The sequence below is a fragment of the Aricia agestis genome, chromosome 9, assembly GCF_905147365.1.
Source record: "Aricia agestis chromosome 9, ilAriAges1.1, whole genome shotgun sequence".
In the NCBI taxonomy this organism is placed as follows: domain Eukaryota; kingdom Metazoa; phylum Arthropoda; class Insecta; order Lepidoptera; family Lycaenidae; genus Aricia; species Aricia agestis.
In genome coordinates, this window is record NC_056414.1 from 7,800,431 (window position 1) to 7,815,863 (window position 15,433).

Here is a 15,433-nt window from a genome sequence, read left to right on the forward strand (position 1 = left end):
GCATTTTATTCAGTTGTAACTGTCGAACGTTTGTGACAGATGTCACGCTTTGCTCGGCCCGCGTCGCCCCCCTCGCCCTACGCAAACTCAATTCGGTCCGAAATGCGAATGCATGTGAGTCGGCAGACAACTCATTTTGCGTCGCCGTGTGAATAAAACAGGAATTTTGTATGAAACTGAATGCAACTGAGATTACGCGTCCGAAATTCTGTGACTCACAAAATTACGCTCGTTGGGCCTAACGTGAATGGTTTTAGTGGTAATGTAAAAAGATGGTGTACTGTACTGTATATATATAAATTGCGTCAAGAGGCTGAATTGGGTCGTTAGATGACAACCCCCTGAGGTATCGGAGTGGAATTTCTACAAATACGGCCGCGTGGTTGCGTTTCTTTTTGCATCTGTTTCGCATTGCAATAGGTGCCACTTAGTATTTGTAGTAAAATGTACCTTGCAGCGCCAGGAGGAAAGTTATGTTTTTCAATTGTATTTAAATTTCGTTGGCACACCTCTGCGGGGCTAAAATGGTCACATTTAGCAATTCCTCTCAATCAATTCAGCAAATGAATTGTCAAAACCGTCAAACTGACAAATGTCAAATCAGTACAAAAATACAGAAATGAATTGCAAGCAGAGTTGCATTTTGCGATTTTAGAAAAATGAATCATAATAATATTATGATTCATATCATGATTCTTCAAAGCGACCATTTTAGTCTGGCTGTGGTTTACCCTTCAGATCTGAGCGTAAACGGTAACATATTTTTGTTCGTCTTGGACATGTGCGAATTGAGATACAATAAACGGACGCACTTAGAAATAGTTAATTATTACTTATCTTTAATCTAATGACCCAATCTAATATCTGTCTAATATAATAAAATTTATTGTATGGTGTGTAAATTCCTTAATTAGATTAAAGATAAATAAAAATTGAATTTCTTCGAGTGCGGAAATAAAAGAGCCAACGGCTTGTTGTTTTTTTAATTGTCTTTTATATAATACGAGCTTTTGCCCGCAGCTTTGCTCGCGTGAAGAAGTATTATTATAATACTTATATATATTTATTATAATAACTTTCATCCCCTTTCATCCCTTGGCGGTAGAATTGATCAAAATCCCTTTTTAGCGGATGCCTACGTCATAACATCTACCTGCATGCCTTTCAGCCTGATCCGTCCAGTGGTTTGGGCTGTGCGTTGATAGATCACTATGTCAGTCAGTCAAATCAAAAGTCACCTAGCTGTTGCCCGCGACTTCGTCCGCGTCCACGTTTTTTCGTAAAAAAAAAAAGTATCCTTTGTTACTTCTGATACCTCTCAGAGTATGTGTACAAAGTTTCATAATGATTCGTCAAGTAGTTTTTTTGCGTGAAAGCGTAACAAACATCCACGCATCCACGCACATTTCAAATTTCACATATAATATTATTATTATAGTAAGGATTTAGATATCTATCATGCCATTTAAAAACAAGTTCCAGTCCAAGATTTCATTTGCACATCCAAGTATCTCACAAACTGTTAACTTCAGTTATGAATTCATTCTAATGCGGTAGAAAATATTCCAAAAGCTGATATAGACTTAATCCCGCAGTTACTGTAATTACTGCATAAGTCTCAGCATTAAATCCTTATAAAAAAGATGGCCTCCACATGAAAATATTTTATAGGAACATAAAAAGTGACCCAGTTAAAAATTAAAACAGCAAACTACTGAAACAGATGAATTGGTAAGCTGTCTGACCGACATGAAAAACATTTTACGGATTAATTCATTGTTATTTTTTCGCTCGCCCACATACAACTTAATTAATAATGTTTATTAAAAACTTTTATGAAAGACTTGCAGCTTGTATCTTGTATAAAAAATGTAATCCTACGTTTATATGCAGTATGTGTTGTATCAGAGACTACGCCATCATTGAATAGTCACTAGTTGATCAGGGCTAATTTATGAATTAGCCCTGATCCTCTAGTGACTATTCAATGATGGCGTAGTCTCTGATTTAGAAATGCATATCACGGCATACCGCAACGCGACGTGTAGATATGCATTTCTAAATTTTTACGGAATTGACAGACTTTAGTTAGGTTGTGAGACGTCTTGCAAATCTGTCGTATCCATATTTTAGAAATGCATTTACGCGTCGCGTTGCGGTCTGAATTGACCCTTAGAGCTTGGTTTGGGGGTTCGATTGCTATGGTAGAACTTTTGAGATGTTTCCAAGTTTCATTAGAATAATTATATACTTAATAGTAAATGATTTATGCGTCAGATGGAATTGTAAAATGTCTGCCTAGCTCCTAAATTTCGCCGTTCGGGTCAGATTATTATTGTAAGTATTACTATTTGAGTTATGACCAAGAAAAATGCACCTTTAGCTCAAGTTTGGTAAATGATATTATTAAAATGATTACAGAAACTCTTCATTTAAAGAGTTCCACCATCAAGAAACTGATTTATATACAGACTAGTGACCCGCCCCGGCGTCTCATCGGGTATACAATATGTAGCCACTGAAAAAATGATTAAAATCGACCTTTTCAATGTGTACAATACTTGGTACATTATTTTGATAAATCTCGTAGGGTTCAGCCTGCGTTTGCAATATAAGCGGAAATTTTTTTAATTATTTACGACATCACATAAGAAAACCCCAACAATAACAGTATTTCTCCACTATTTAGTAAATGTTATTATATCTATAACCTTTCTCTTGAATCACTTTATCTATTAAAGAAAACCGCATCAAAATCCGTTGCGTATTTTTAAAGATTAAAGGGATCAAAGGGACATGAGGGAAAAAAAGCGACTTTGTTTTATAATATGTATATGTCGCAGCCGACTGGCTTAAATAGCCGTTCAATCAAACAACTAGCCCTTTGACTGAACAACGCCATTCAATCACACGGCTATACGTCGTTTAGCCGACTTGTTGACTACAACGTTCAACACTACATCTAGACGACGCTTAGCCAACTGGTTTAATGGCAAATTAACTAGGGCGACCATTAGCTTAATATGTAATTTGGGAGAATAGGAAATCTTTTTGTATTTTACTTAATCCGAGATTCTCGGATTAAGTTTATAGCCATAAGTAATAATAAAAAATTCTGAGGCGTGTTTTGCGACGGTCGCCGGCTGCTGCCACAGCACAGTCACAGTTCTAACCTAAGCTACTTTTGGACTTTCTGGATTGTGTTTGTTTTTGTTTTGGCGGGGGCCCCCCGAGCCCCCCTTTTATTTGGCGACGGTCGCCGGCTGCTGCCGCAGCACGCTCGCTGCGCTCGCTCGACTCCCTCTGTGTTATGGTCTAAGTTCTAACCTAACCTAACCAACAACTTTCTGGATGGGGGAGCTGCATCCATCCATTTCATAATTTCTCCTCGAATATTTGTTGAGATTTTGATTCACTCGTATGTGCCTCCACAATTTTTGTCTCTTTAATAAAACTTTTAACTTTTATTAACTACTTTTACTACTTAAAAGCTAGACGTGTGATTGAATGGCGTTGTTCAGCCAAAGGGCTAGCTGTTTGATTGAACGGCTACTTAAGCCAGTCGGCTGCGACATATAGATCACGGACGTGCGTACATTGGTCACGATGTCAAGCTCAGTCAATAATATCAACTAAAATTATGCAAATAAAATTGCTATGACATAGCCCGAGTAAATAAAGTCTACCGTCTGCCTATGAATCAATTTCCTTGAATGTGCATTAAGAGGACTCCACACCGCACTTTTTTCCATACAAACGTTGTCCCCTGTTTCCTCCCTGGATAATGCTAGTAGAGTTATAATTTTTTTCCTGAATATCTACCGCCACTAATACAATGTCCCTATGTTTTCTTTTTTTTTCATAATTTAATTATTTAATAAGATATTAACGTTCAAAAACCCAAAAAAATGGCCAGATTTTCAGCTGTGTTCAAATATCTAGAAAACAGATTTGGCTAGATTATACAAAAAAAAAACGTAGGAACACAGCTCAAGCCTTTCTTTAATTTTAATGAAAAAAGTACTTAAATCGGTTAAGTTTTAGAGAAGGAATCAGGGGATAACGAATCGTTGATTTTCTGCAGTTGTCTTTATCGCGTTCTGCGGTATAGGCTTGAGGTAAGGGAGACAGCTTTATATATTACACGTACCTTTTTTTTCATTTCTCTAGCCCCTGGTGTATCCTTTTAAGTTACAAAGTTTCTCTTACTAGTTTAATTCTTACTAATCTGTAGCGCAGCGCAGGGCTTAGGTTATGTAGACTATTTAGTAATCTGTGGCTTAGGTGTTGAAACACAAACTCACTATAAAGCTATAAAGTTTAAATAATAACTTAGTTGAGAAACTATGTGTTTTTCATTTGTGTTCAGTGGAATCTATGCTAATAGAAACTAACGCGACCCTCTGAGACTGTACTTCACCTGAGAGCCGAAACACAGAATAAGTAAAGAGAGAAGTCAACTTTTTTATACTTATTGTTCAAACGACGTATTACGATGTTTAGGAAGTTTAAAATCCTTCTTGTGGTGATTTGATCGAAAATTAATTATTTACGGCCACAAAATAAATATAATTTACAAAGAAACCGCTCAAAATTTTGAACTAATATAAAATTAGCACACACACACACACAACACAGCGCGGTAATGATATTTAATAATTTTAGTAACTTTGTTTTTATTTTTAATTAAGATACTATTCTGGTGATCTGCAGGACAGGCTCAACCTAGTGCAGACATCAAAGAAACTCGGCACTGAAACGTCTGTAATCTTAAAATAATATAATGTACCTGTACCTGTACCTGTAATTTTGTAGCAGATGTACTGTTGTTTTCAATAAATTATTATTATTATTATTGTTTTTTATTTCTTTTAGATTTTTCTTTATGGGATTTTCTACTAAGGTTGCGGGCTTGTGGCCAAGCAACCTCAGGTAAGTTTTGAAGTATTATTATTATTATTATGTTTAATATTATGTGCTCGGTACCTCTTCACGCTAAAATTTCGAGTAACACTGAAGTCCTTTATCAGGTAGGATAGTTTTAATTGTAAAAATTAATGAGTTCTAATATAATAATGTCGTCCTTAATTTATTGTAATATCTAATAGTCTGGTACCTAGGCATTTTACTAAGTTTTTAAAATAACCAAAAACTGTGTATTCTATACATACAATAATATACTTACTTCCTATACTTACAATAGCAACGTTCCATTATCCACATTTCACTTTCGGGGCTATACGACATAAAATCACTATGGGCTTCTGTGTGTATTTACTCTGTGGCTGTAATGTGTTCTGTAGAGAGGTTGTTGAGAGGCGTGACACGTACTAGCCCGAGTGTTTGTCTGTTCATTATACGCTTAGGAAATATTTACCAACTCCGTAGGCTGTAGGCAAACGATATTTCACTGATGCGTTGTGAAACTTTAATTATTTCGCGTTGCTCGCTATGACTTCGTACTTTCTAAGGTAGTGTTGGTTTATCTTGATCACCTTTGACTATAATATCATCAATAAATTATCGTGTTTACTTTTATTATACATCTTTAAGGCCCTGTTTCACCACTTCCTGATAAAGTGCCGAATAGGCTATCCACAACTTTTTTGACAGATTCTCCATACTTCATCTGTCAAGTTAAGTGGTGGATAGCCTATCCGGCATCAGGAAGTGGTGAAACAGGCCCTTAGTGTTTATATTTGACGGTTACATTTTTCGCTTATAAAGCGCTGTTGAATATAATTATTATAGTAATTAAAGCTGGCTTACGAATCAGGAAAGCATTTACAGAAAATTTACGATTTTTCCTCGTCGCCACACCAAGTACATACCTTACAATCAAGCACTACTGTGGATTCTCGTCTCATTTCTGCCAAACGATCATAAGGCGCTGTGGTTGTTGCAACTACGTAAAATGGGTTTTTTAAAACACGTTTTTAGTAAAGGAAATGTGATTATTTAAGTATAAAATAAGTACCGTTTTACAATTGAGAAAATTTTCTATACGCAAAGGTATATCAGTACACAATTTGAAAAATTCTGCTCGATAGAAAAAAATCTCAAAGATGACTGTTATAACGCTGTTTTTCATAATTAAATCATTTTATGGCTAAATTACACACTTTCTAGATAAAACAAAAAATGTAGTATATGTATCGTAACCTAACGTAAACGATTTGATATATTTGATTTGTGTAATACTAAAAACAAAAGGTATTTACTCCTATTTTCTATTATCAAGGCACGCGGCGAGCGCGTAACAGCCACTGTACAAGGCGTGCTGATATGAATGTTATTTTAATGTCCTTAACGTCGATATTCGTACTGACAGACATCGACCTGCTTATTTTAGGGACTACTGGGCCTTAAAGCTTTTTTGGACTTACACCAAAAATATACAAATAATATTATTTTGTATATTACTTAATAAAGCGTCAGTAAAAGGTAGCAGTGAAATGGAACAACCGTGTATCATATCAACTTATTATTTCCGAAGCCCATTAATGAGGTAGGGTTGTTGCCTTATTAGAATATTAATTATCCTCATTTCATCCCTCTCCGGGACGAACGTATCAGTTACAGGTGTGGCGAAACTTTTGGGTACCGTTCGCTTGTTATGTACGATTCGTACGAAACGCATTATGTTACAAATCGTGCGTACGTGTAGATTACGTATAAATATTTCATAAAATATGAAATAAAATCAGCCAAGTGCGAGTTGGACTCGCGCACGTAGGGTTCCGTACCGTTATAGAGCAAAAATATGCCAATTTTGTATGGGACCTGGGCCCTTACATTTTTATTTTATTTAAATATTATTAATAATTAAAATAAGTACACATATAATTAAGGCCTTTGTGGAAATTTCAAGTGCCTACCTGTTGCCATTATTGTTACCGAGCAAAAAAGGCCAAAAAATCACGTCTGTTGTATATAAATTTTGTAATGGGAGCCCCCCTTAAATATTAATTTTAATTTGTTTTTTGTATTTGTTGTTATAGCGGCAACAGATATACACAATTTGTGAAAGTTTCAGAAGTCCAGCTATAGCGGTTCTTGAGATGCAGCCTGGAGACAGACGGACGGACAGACGGACAGACAATGAAGCCCAGAAATACTAACAACGCGTCGGTTTATTCTCAAAAAACGCCATCTAGTTGACGCACAGGAATACTATCAACGCCCTCTGCTCCTACCATGTAGGTACTAATAAAAAAGTGTCGAGGACAAATATCGTTCTGTCTAGCCTATCTAGCCTTTACACCGAACGCGCGATAAGGAACTTCGTTCCAAAAAAAAATCATAACATTTAGGTAGGAATCTGGTTATTGGTACCTGGTTATTTTTTTAAATTAAACATGTTGTTCAAAACTATGCACATACTCATTTATTGTTCGGAAACTAAGTATTTTTACTCATTAAAATCCATACTTCCACACTATATACTATATACTATTATACTATATACTATTATACTATATACTATATATATTATATACTATACTATAATATTATAAATGCGAAAGTGTGTCTGTCTGTCTGTCCGTCTGTCTGTCTGTCTATCTGTCTGTCTATCTGTCTGTCTGTTACCTCTTCACGCTCAAACCGCTAAACCGATTTGACTGAAATTTGGCATGGAGATACTTTGAGTCCCGGGAAAGGACATAGGATACTTTTTGTCCCAGAAAAATGCACGGTTCCCGCGCGATAAACGAGTTTTGGCGCAACGGAGTTGCGGGCGTCATTTAGTATATCTATCTTCCTTTGAAAGTTGAAGCTATTTTCTTGAGCCTGAAGATGTAACCCGAGTTTTGCCGGGAATGTGAAAGAGTGATGTTGTGTTTTTGTATTAATTTCCTAAAATTGTGTTAACTGGGTTTTAATGTGTAATAATGGTAGGATATTAACCATTAGATATTCGTTATCGTGCACAAGTGTAGTAAAGTGATGCAATATCCAGTAACGTGCTATTTTGTGTTCCCTCCAAAACTCCATCGAAAGTTTCTGTAAAGCGTCTACCACTTTAATGGTATTATGCTGAAAATGGTATTACTCGACACTGGCTATGGTTAAATAGCCGAAGTGCAATAATAAGAGAAAAAAAAACAAATGTAACCCACAGACAAACATAACCTTTTACAATTACAATATTAATATAATAATATAATTAATTATTTATCTATATATATATATATATATATATATATATATATATATATATATATATAAGGTGACTGACTGACATGGTGATCTATCAACGCACAGCCCAAACCACTGAAACGATCGGGCTGAAATTTTTCATGCAGGTAGATGATAAGACGTAGGCATCCGCTAAGAAAGGATTTTGATCAATTCTACCTCCAAGGGGTTAAAATAGGGGATGAAAGTTTGTATATAATAATACTTCTTAACGCGAGCGAAGCCGCGGGCAAAAGCTCGTGTTGTAATAAAAATACAACACAAAATATCTTACAGTGTTTTACAAAACAAATGACAAGCGCGAGGAAAATGTAGCGAGAGAACTCGAAACAGGGAAACGATAGCATCACCATTTTGAAACAAATCGTCAGCCATCAAGACTAACGCAAGACTGATGATATGAAGGACTGTACAACAGACATAAAAAAGCTCATTTCCCTCCCAAATTAGATCGCGCATCTTCATTTAAGGCGATCGCACATTTATCAGCACGCACGCGTCGTACGCGCCGCGTTTAGGAATTCGTTGTATGAAATGATGTGAAATCTTGCACATTCGTCTGCACCGTACGCGCCGCTTAACGCATTGCGTGCACTATGGGTAAATAGTCTAGTAAACGAATGCCCAAAATGGGGGTCTGCTTGGAAAGGTCGAAAGCAGAAATTTTAACTTTGGTACTTTGTTTAGAGTAGTTAGGAGATAAACATACTAAAAGTCCTGACTCCTCCGAGGTGAGCCCGAGGGAGGGGGGGCAAAGAAGGTCCCGTTTTTTGGTTTTTTGCTTACTCATCAAAAACGGTGCTTCGTACGAAATTCTCTTGTACAACATAATAAAAGCTAATTAAATTCTCTACAACTTTGTCCTTTACACTTTGTATATATCTCCAATCATTGCCTCGCTATGAGCTTCTAAAATTGGCCCAGTGTGTTTTTTTGGGTTTCGTACCCAAAGGGTAAAAACGGGTCCCTAAGTATAGGGTCCCGTTTTCAGTAGAGACTTTAATGTCTGTCCGTCTTCCCGACCGTCTGTCGGTCCATCTGTCTGTCTGAAAGAAATTTCGCTCGTTTGGCTTCACCCTATGCAGTGCGACGCGTACGGCGGATACGGTGCTGACAAATGTGCGGTCAGCCTTAATGCTCTGTGCTCCATGCTCAATTTTCGATGGACTTTTTTAATACCCTGCTTGTACTATCTTTGTTGTTTGTTTTATGATTTAGCTATTGCACACTGCATAGCTTTTATCGCGAGCTCTGAGCGCAAATCAAGAAATTCCGTAACGAAAATAAACCTAACACGCCCCACTCGTTGCCGTGTGTCGTCTAACGTCGTTTAAGTTCAGCAGACTTCGGCACGGTGTTTGTGTGCATGCGACTAAACGTATGCGAATTATAATTGCATAAGTTGATTAAAAATGGCAGTTCCCGAGTGCCACGCGTATTATTTTTATAAGTTCAATATCTCTGTTTTATCGATAATAAATAATAATATTAAATTGATGATTAGAATATTATTATCTTGCGGTTAGTTAAAGCAATGACATATTTTGGAGTAATAAAGTAAAACACTGTAACCTATAATTTATTATTATGTAGCTGTAAGTTTTGCTAAGAAAATAAAATAAATAAATAATAATTAAAATTTGAAAATACACAAAAGAAAAAAGTAAGGGTGCCATATTTATAAGAAAAATAGCATACCTACTTAATTTTTTAAAACTTTTTATGATGCTATTTTTTAAACTCTTTATGATGATTCGACTTGATTTTAATTTGTAGTTACTCAAAAACGAAACTGATTTTTCAAGCGACCATATAAAATTGTTTTATTTATTTTGACTAAAGATTCATTGCATTATTTATTGGCGTCAAAACTTGAAACATAGTTCCAATTGAGAGGATTTATACAAAGAGCAAAAGTTATACGGAAACAGTATTTCAAGAGCACTTGCTAGGTATCATGCTCTAAATATAGAAATAGCATTATAAAAGAATTAGAATAACATCACTAAATAACATTTTACCTAAGAATTTTAATTTTTGTTGTTGTATTAAGATTTTATTTTTTATTAAGTAAGTATGATATTACTAATTCCCAGAATATTTTTGTTTAATTTTGTTTTTTGTTTGTTAGCCGCACTCTATTTATTGTAATTGGGTAAGAATTCACCCATAGCACAGGCTGCGCCTAGTTTGGGGGACTATCTAAAGATTTTTGTATTTTGTATTGTACTAGTAATATTATAATAATATTAATATGAAACCAGATGATAGCGTCATCTGCGCCAAAATTCGTTCGTACCGTACATTTTTTCGGGATAAAAAGTATCCTATGTTCTTTCCTAGGACTCAAAGTATCCGGATACCAAATTATATCAAAATTGGTTCAGTGGTTTGGGCGTGAAGATGTAACAGACAGACAGACACACTTTCACATTTATAATCGTAGTATGGATGGTATTCTAATGCCCTTAAGCTTTCTAGTTGTACTAATGAAATTTAGTAATAGAGCACATAATTAAGTTGCATTCGTAATTTCGACAAGGGTGTCAGAAAAAGCTCCATTTACTTGTTGACGCCAGTCAAACTTTATAAATATTGGAACGAAATTACTTATCGCGCGTTCGGCGTAAATCTGAAGGCTAGACAACGATATTTGACCTTGATTTGACCTTGATTTGACCTCAACAATTTTTTATTAGTACCTGCATGTTAGGGGCAGTGGGCGTTGATAGTAAGTATTCCTGTGCGTTAACTAGATGGCGTTTTTTTAAATAAACAGTGACGCGTTGTTAGTATTCCTGGGTGTCAATAGATGGCGTTTTTTTAATAATTTTTTTGAGTGTATATGTAATATGTATACGGGGGGGTGAGCTAAAATCTTTTCATTTTCGCTTCGTTATAGAATCACCGACGAAAATGTATGGAATTGACATAAGCGTTCGTTAGTACGAGTATGACGTTGACATTCGGGTGTCCCTTGACCCTCTCAAGTTTATTTTTATTTTTAGCTACGTTCTACGCAAGTTTAGCAAAAAGACAATCTTATTTGCTCATTTAAAAATCTGTTAAAGCCCTTAATAGTTATGAACAAAAACAAACAAACGGATTTAGTAAAAAAACGTTTCCTCGAGATTGAATCCAATAAAGCAAAAAAGGCGGATTACAGCCACGTAAAAACACTTGTAACGAGGGGAAGGGGATGACGGGTGGGGGGGGGGGGGGGACATCAATCACACTTCCACCATGTTTGGATTGCTCAAATTAAGGGTGATGTGAGATGACGATAACTCTTCCTTGTTAGCACTTTCAATTGGAAGGGCTTATGGTCAAGTGATGCTTATAATATTGTGTCATTTACTTAATAATTGATAATTTCACTGTCGACTGAAAATATGTTTCCTTATTATTGATTTTCTTGCACACACACCCAAAAACTTATTCATTTGTGTGTGTGTACAGTGCGATGCGTATAATTTCATCATCATCATCATCTGCCTATATCCACTACTAAACGTATAATTTAATCCTTTTTAATTCGGTAGTTTATTAGTTTCTCAAAAAAACCTGATACAAAATTATTAAAATGTTTATAACCAATAGGTTGCTTGGTAGATTAGATCATAAGATATTTTCCCTCGCTCTTAATTATTTCTCTACGCAATATCTTTGTCTGGTGTCTCTATTTTAATTAAAGGGCTTTCATTCAGTCACTTCCTACAATCTAGTATACGGGGTCCATTTAATTTGGCTGAGTACAAGATAAGCATCAGTTCCATGTCCAGGTATGAGGACTGACGTATCTCTATTAGCTGATTACAAAATCACTTACCAAAGTGTTGACTCAGCGATAGAAGTAACAATGATTAATCTTTTGCGTTAAAGTTTTTCGAAATATCTGAAAGAGACTACATTTTTTATCTTCTTCATCTAATGAAACCTTTTTATGTTAGGTAAAGTTTGAACATTCAGGAGTTGAAATTCAGGAGCTGAAATTTGCCATGGCGACACTTTGAGTCCCGAGAAAGGACATAGGATAGTTTTTGTCCCGAAAAAATGTACGGTTCCAGCGCGATAAACGAGTTTTGGCGCAATGGAGTTGCGGGCGTCATCTAGTATTATATCTTTTAACTTCAAACGAGCAATTCTTGTATATATATATATATATATAATTGGAATCTCGGAATCGGCTCCAACGATTTTCATGAAATTTAGTATATAGGGGGTTTCGGGGGCGATAAATCGATCTAGCTAGGAATCATTTTAAGAAAATGTCATTTTATTCGTGCTTCATCGAATACCGAGCAAAGCTCGGTCAAATAGCTAGTAGTTTTTAATGTGGTAGGAGACTGGAAGATAAAATATAGTTAGCACATAACAGCCAGTAACAGCTTAATTATATAAATAATGGCCCAATAAACTGTCATTATATAAATACAGAATTAATTGACATAATTTTCAAACGCAAAATCGACGCATTACAGATCGTAAATTCATATTAAAATTGTTGAAGCGCCTTTGTGTTGGACCACGTAAATTACTTTTCCTGGCGTCCAATGATCTATCGTCTCTCTTACTAACTACTGAATTATCTATTATTGTTATATCGTTGTCGTTATTATAAATGCCTTTATTATCGTTATTATAATTACTTACCGTGATCGTGAACTTGTCGTCTATTCTATATGGAGTTCTTTAAAATAGACACAAAAACATGGCATCTTCCCTATTGTAATGGCATTGCAGCAGCACGTATTAATAACTTACAAAATGCAACAGTGTCAAGTGTTCAGTGCAGTGCATGCAGAGGACTGTCCAGTGTCCAGTCATTCCAACGGGACTGTTCAATTAATTTTGCATATTGGTGGTAAAAATACTATGAATATTATGTGTAACCTTTTATAAAATTGTAAAGTTAGCTTGATTGCTGATCTCTTTTCTTATTGTGTGGTTACGGTTTTTGTAAGTAGGTACTTACCTAATCAGTAGTCACCTCGGTGAACACTTTACCAAGATCAGAACATAATTTGTGCCTAGCAAATAATCCGTTCGAGGTAAAAAAGTAAATTACACCTTTATTTTTGTACATCCTGGTTATGTCGTACTTGCGGCAAAATTGAGTGCAAATACTAATCTGATATATAAAAATGGATTTTCAAAGTCGCGCTAAAACTCGAAAACGGCTGAACGGATTGGGCTGATTTTAGTCTTAAAATATTCGTAGAAGACCAGGGAAAGTTTTAAAGTGACACGAAGTTCACCGGGACAGCTAGTCTTATATTATAATAATATTTGAAGCTATTAAATTAGTATAAAATTATAGTCATGCGATATAAAAACTGATTACAATAAAATATAATTGACACGAGACATAGCGTTCTAGATTTTCAGAAATATCGGAATTTTCACTGCGAAAATTCCGTGAATAAAGTTTCTGAGTCGCCTCGTCTTCGAAAACAATGAAGAAGAAAACAAAAGCTTGGAAGTCAATAAAAGAGCAACAATTTTATACACTCGGTTTTATTTTGTAACGACGATATTTACGTATATTGTACAGAAGAAATTGTATTTATGTAGACAATATTAAGATGCGGAGGTCTTAGCCCGGCTACACATGACAACTGCATAGTTCGTACCCAACAGAAATACTTGGCTTTCGGGACATATTATATAAGTAGAAAGGGGTGACAAATACCATATTATATGTATTTGTCACCCCTAGGACTCACCATAATAATAAATATAATATTATTCAACACTCAATCATAATATCAAAGTTAGGCCTCAATTTCAGATGAGTGATGTCAAAAAATGTAAGAAAAATGAAAAGTTTTCAAAGTCGCATAGTCTTAAACCTTCGGAAAATCTCCTTTTTTCCTTGATACAAGTGCCACCTTTTTATTTTAATAATATGAAAATATTGTACTCACTGTATATTATACTAAAAGTTATGAATACTGAATACAGTGTGTTACGACTTACGTCCGAAAGGAACTGTGCAGTTACACCGTTGTCGTGTGCAGCGGGCTTTATGCAACTTCAAGGATTAGCTTACATCAGTACTTCTGCTGAAATGAAAAAGAAATAAACAAAGAGCTTACTTCCCACTAGCTTTGTTTATGACTTTTGTTATTACACTTATTAAATCAGAAAGAACATCACTGCTAGAAAATGAGGATACTTTCTTGGCGAAAACTTTTTACATTGAATATACATGGAGGTTTTATTAAACTATTAGTTTAGTACTGATATTTCGACAACAAACTGCTGTTAGAAAGTTGCTTAAAATGAGCTACAACGTTTTTATCCAATGAACATACGAAGTTTTAAGCTTTGAAACAAAAAGTTATAAAAAAAGTCTCGTGAATCCGACATGTTGTACAAAATAATTTTTCGCTGATTGCACAAAAGTTGAATAAATGAATATATTAAAAAATATTCCGTAACATAATATTTGAAGACCTTCATTGGAATTAGTATCCAATAAAGCGCGGTTGTGAATATTTGTTAAAAGTATTATATAATATATATTATAGTAAATATTGTGCATTTTTATCTTGTTTACTAACAATACAGTACGAAAATGTAGATATATTTTATAAACTAATAAGTATTAAGAATAAAATTGAATCGAATTGTTAATTAATAATACTCATTTCCTTCACAATATTACATTTCATTTCATCCCATTGTCGCAAAGCATGTTGTACTCGTATTTCACCTTTCATTGGGACACATTTCATCCATAAAAAACTGTGCTGTATTTTGTATTTTTGTTAATGTGATTCTGTTGGTGAATCAATAAATAAATAAATAAATAAATTATTATGTTATACCATTATTTTTTAACCCTCCGTGCACCACGTGGGGTCTGACAAACCCCAGACGTACAAAAACTTTCATAACTTTTTGCAAATTCGTGTGATTTTATTGAGGCTTTAAGTAGCTGTAGTTAAGACGTTGCCCTACCGTTTGATGGCAGTGGTTTAGCATTTGATTTGCCGATGCAAAGAACAGACGTGCACGAAGTGCGCTGGGGTCCCACAAACCCCACGTAGTTCAGGACGTCGTCAAAAAGTTACGTAGATGTAGTATTGTGGAATATGAAAAAATCTATATTTCAGGGATATTTGAATTTGTTTCGACTTAATTAGCATTTCTGGACAGGTTTAAGAACAAATTAAGTATGACTTTGATAGAAGAGGATTTGAAAATCGCAAGGATATAATCGACGGAT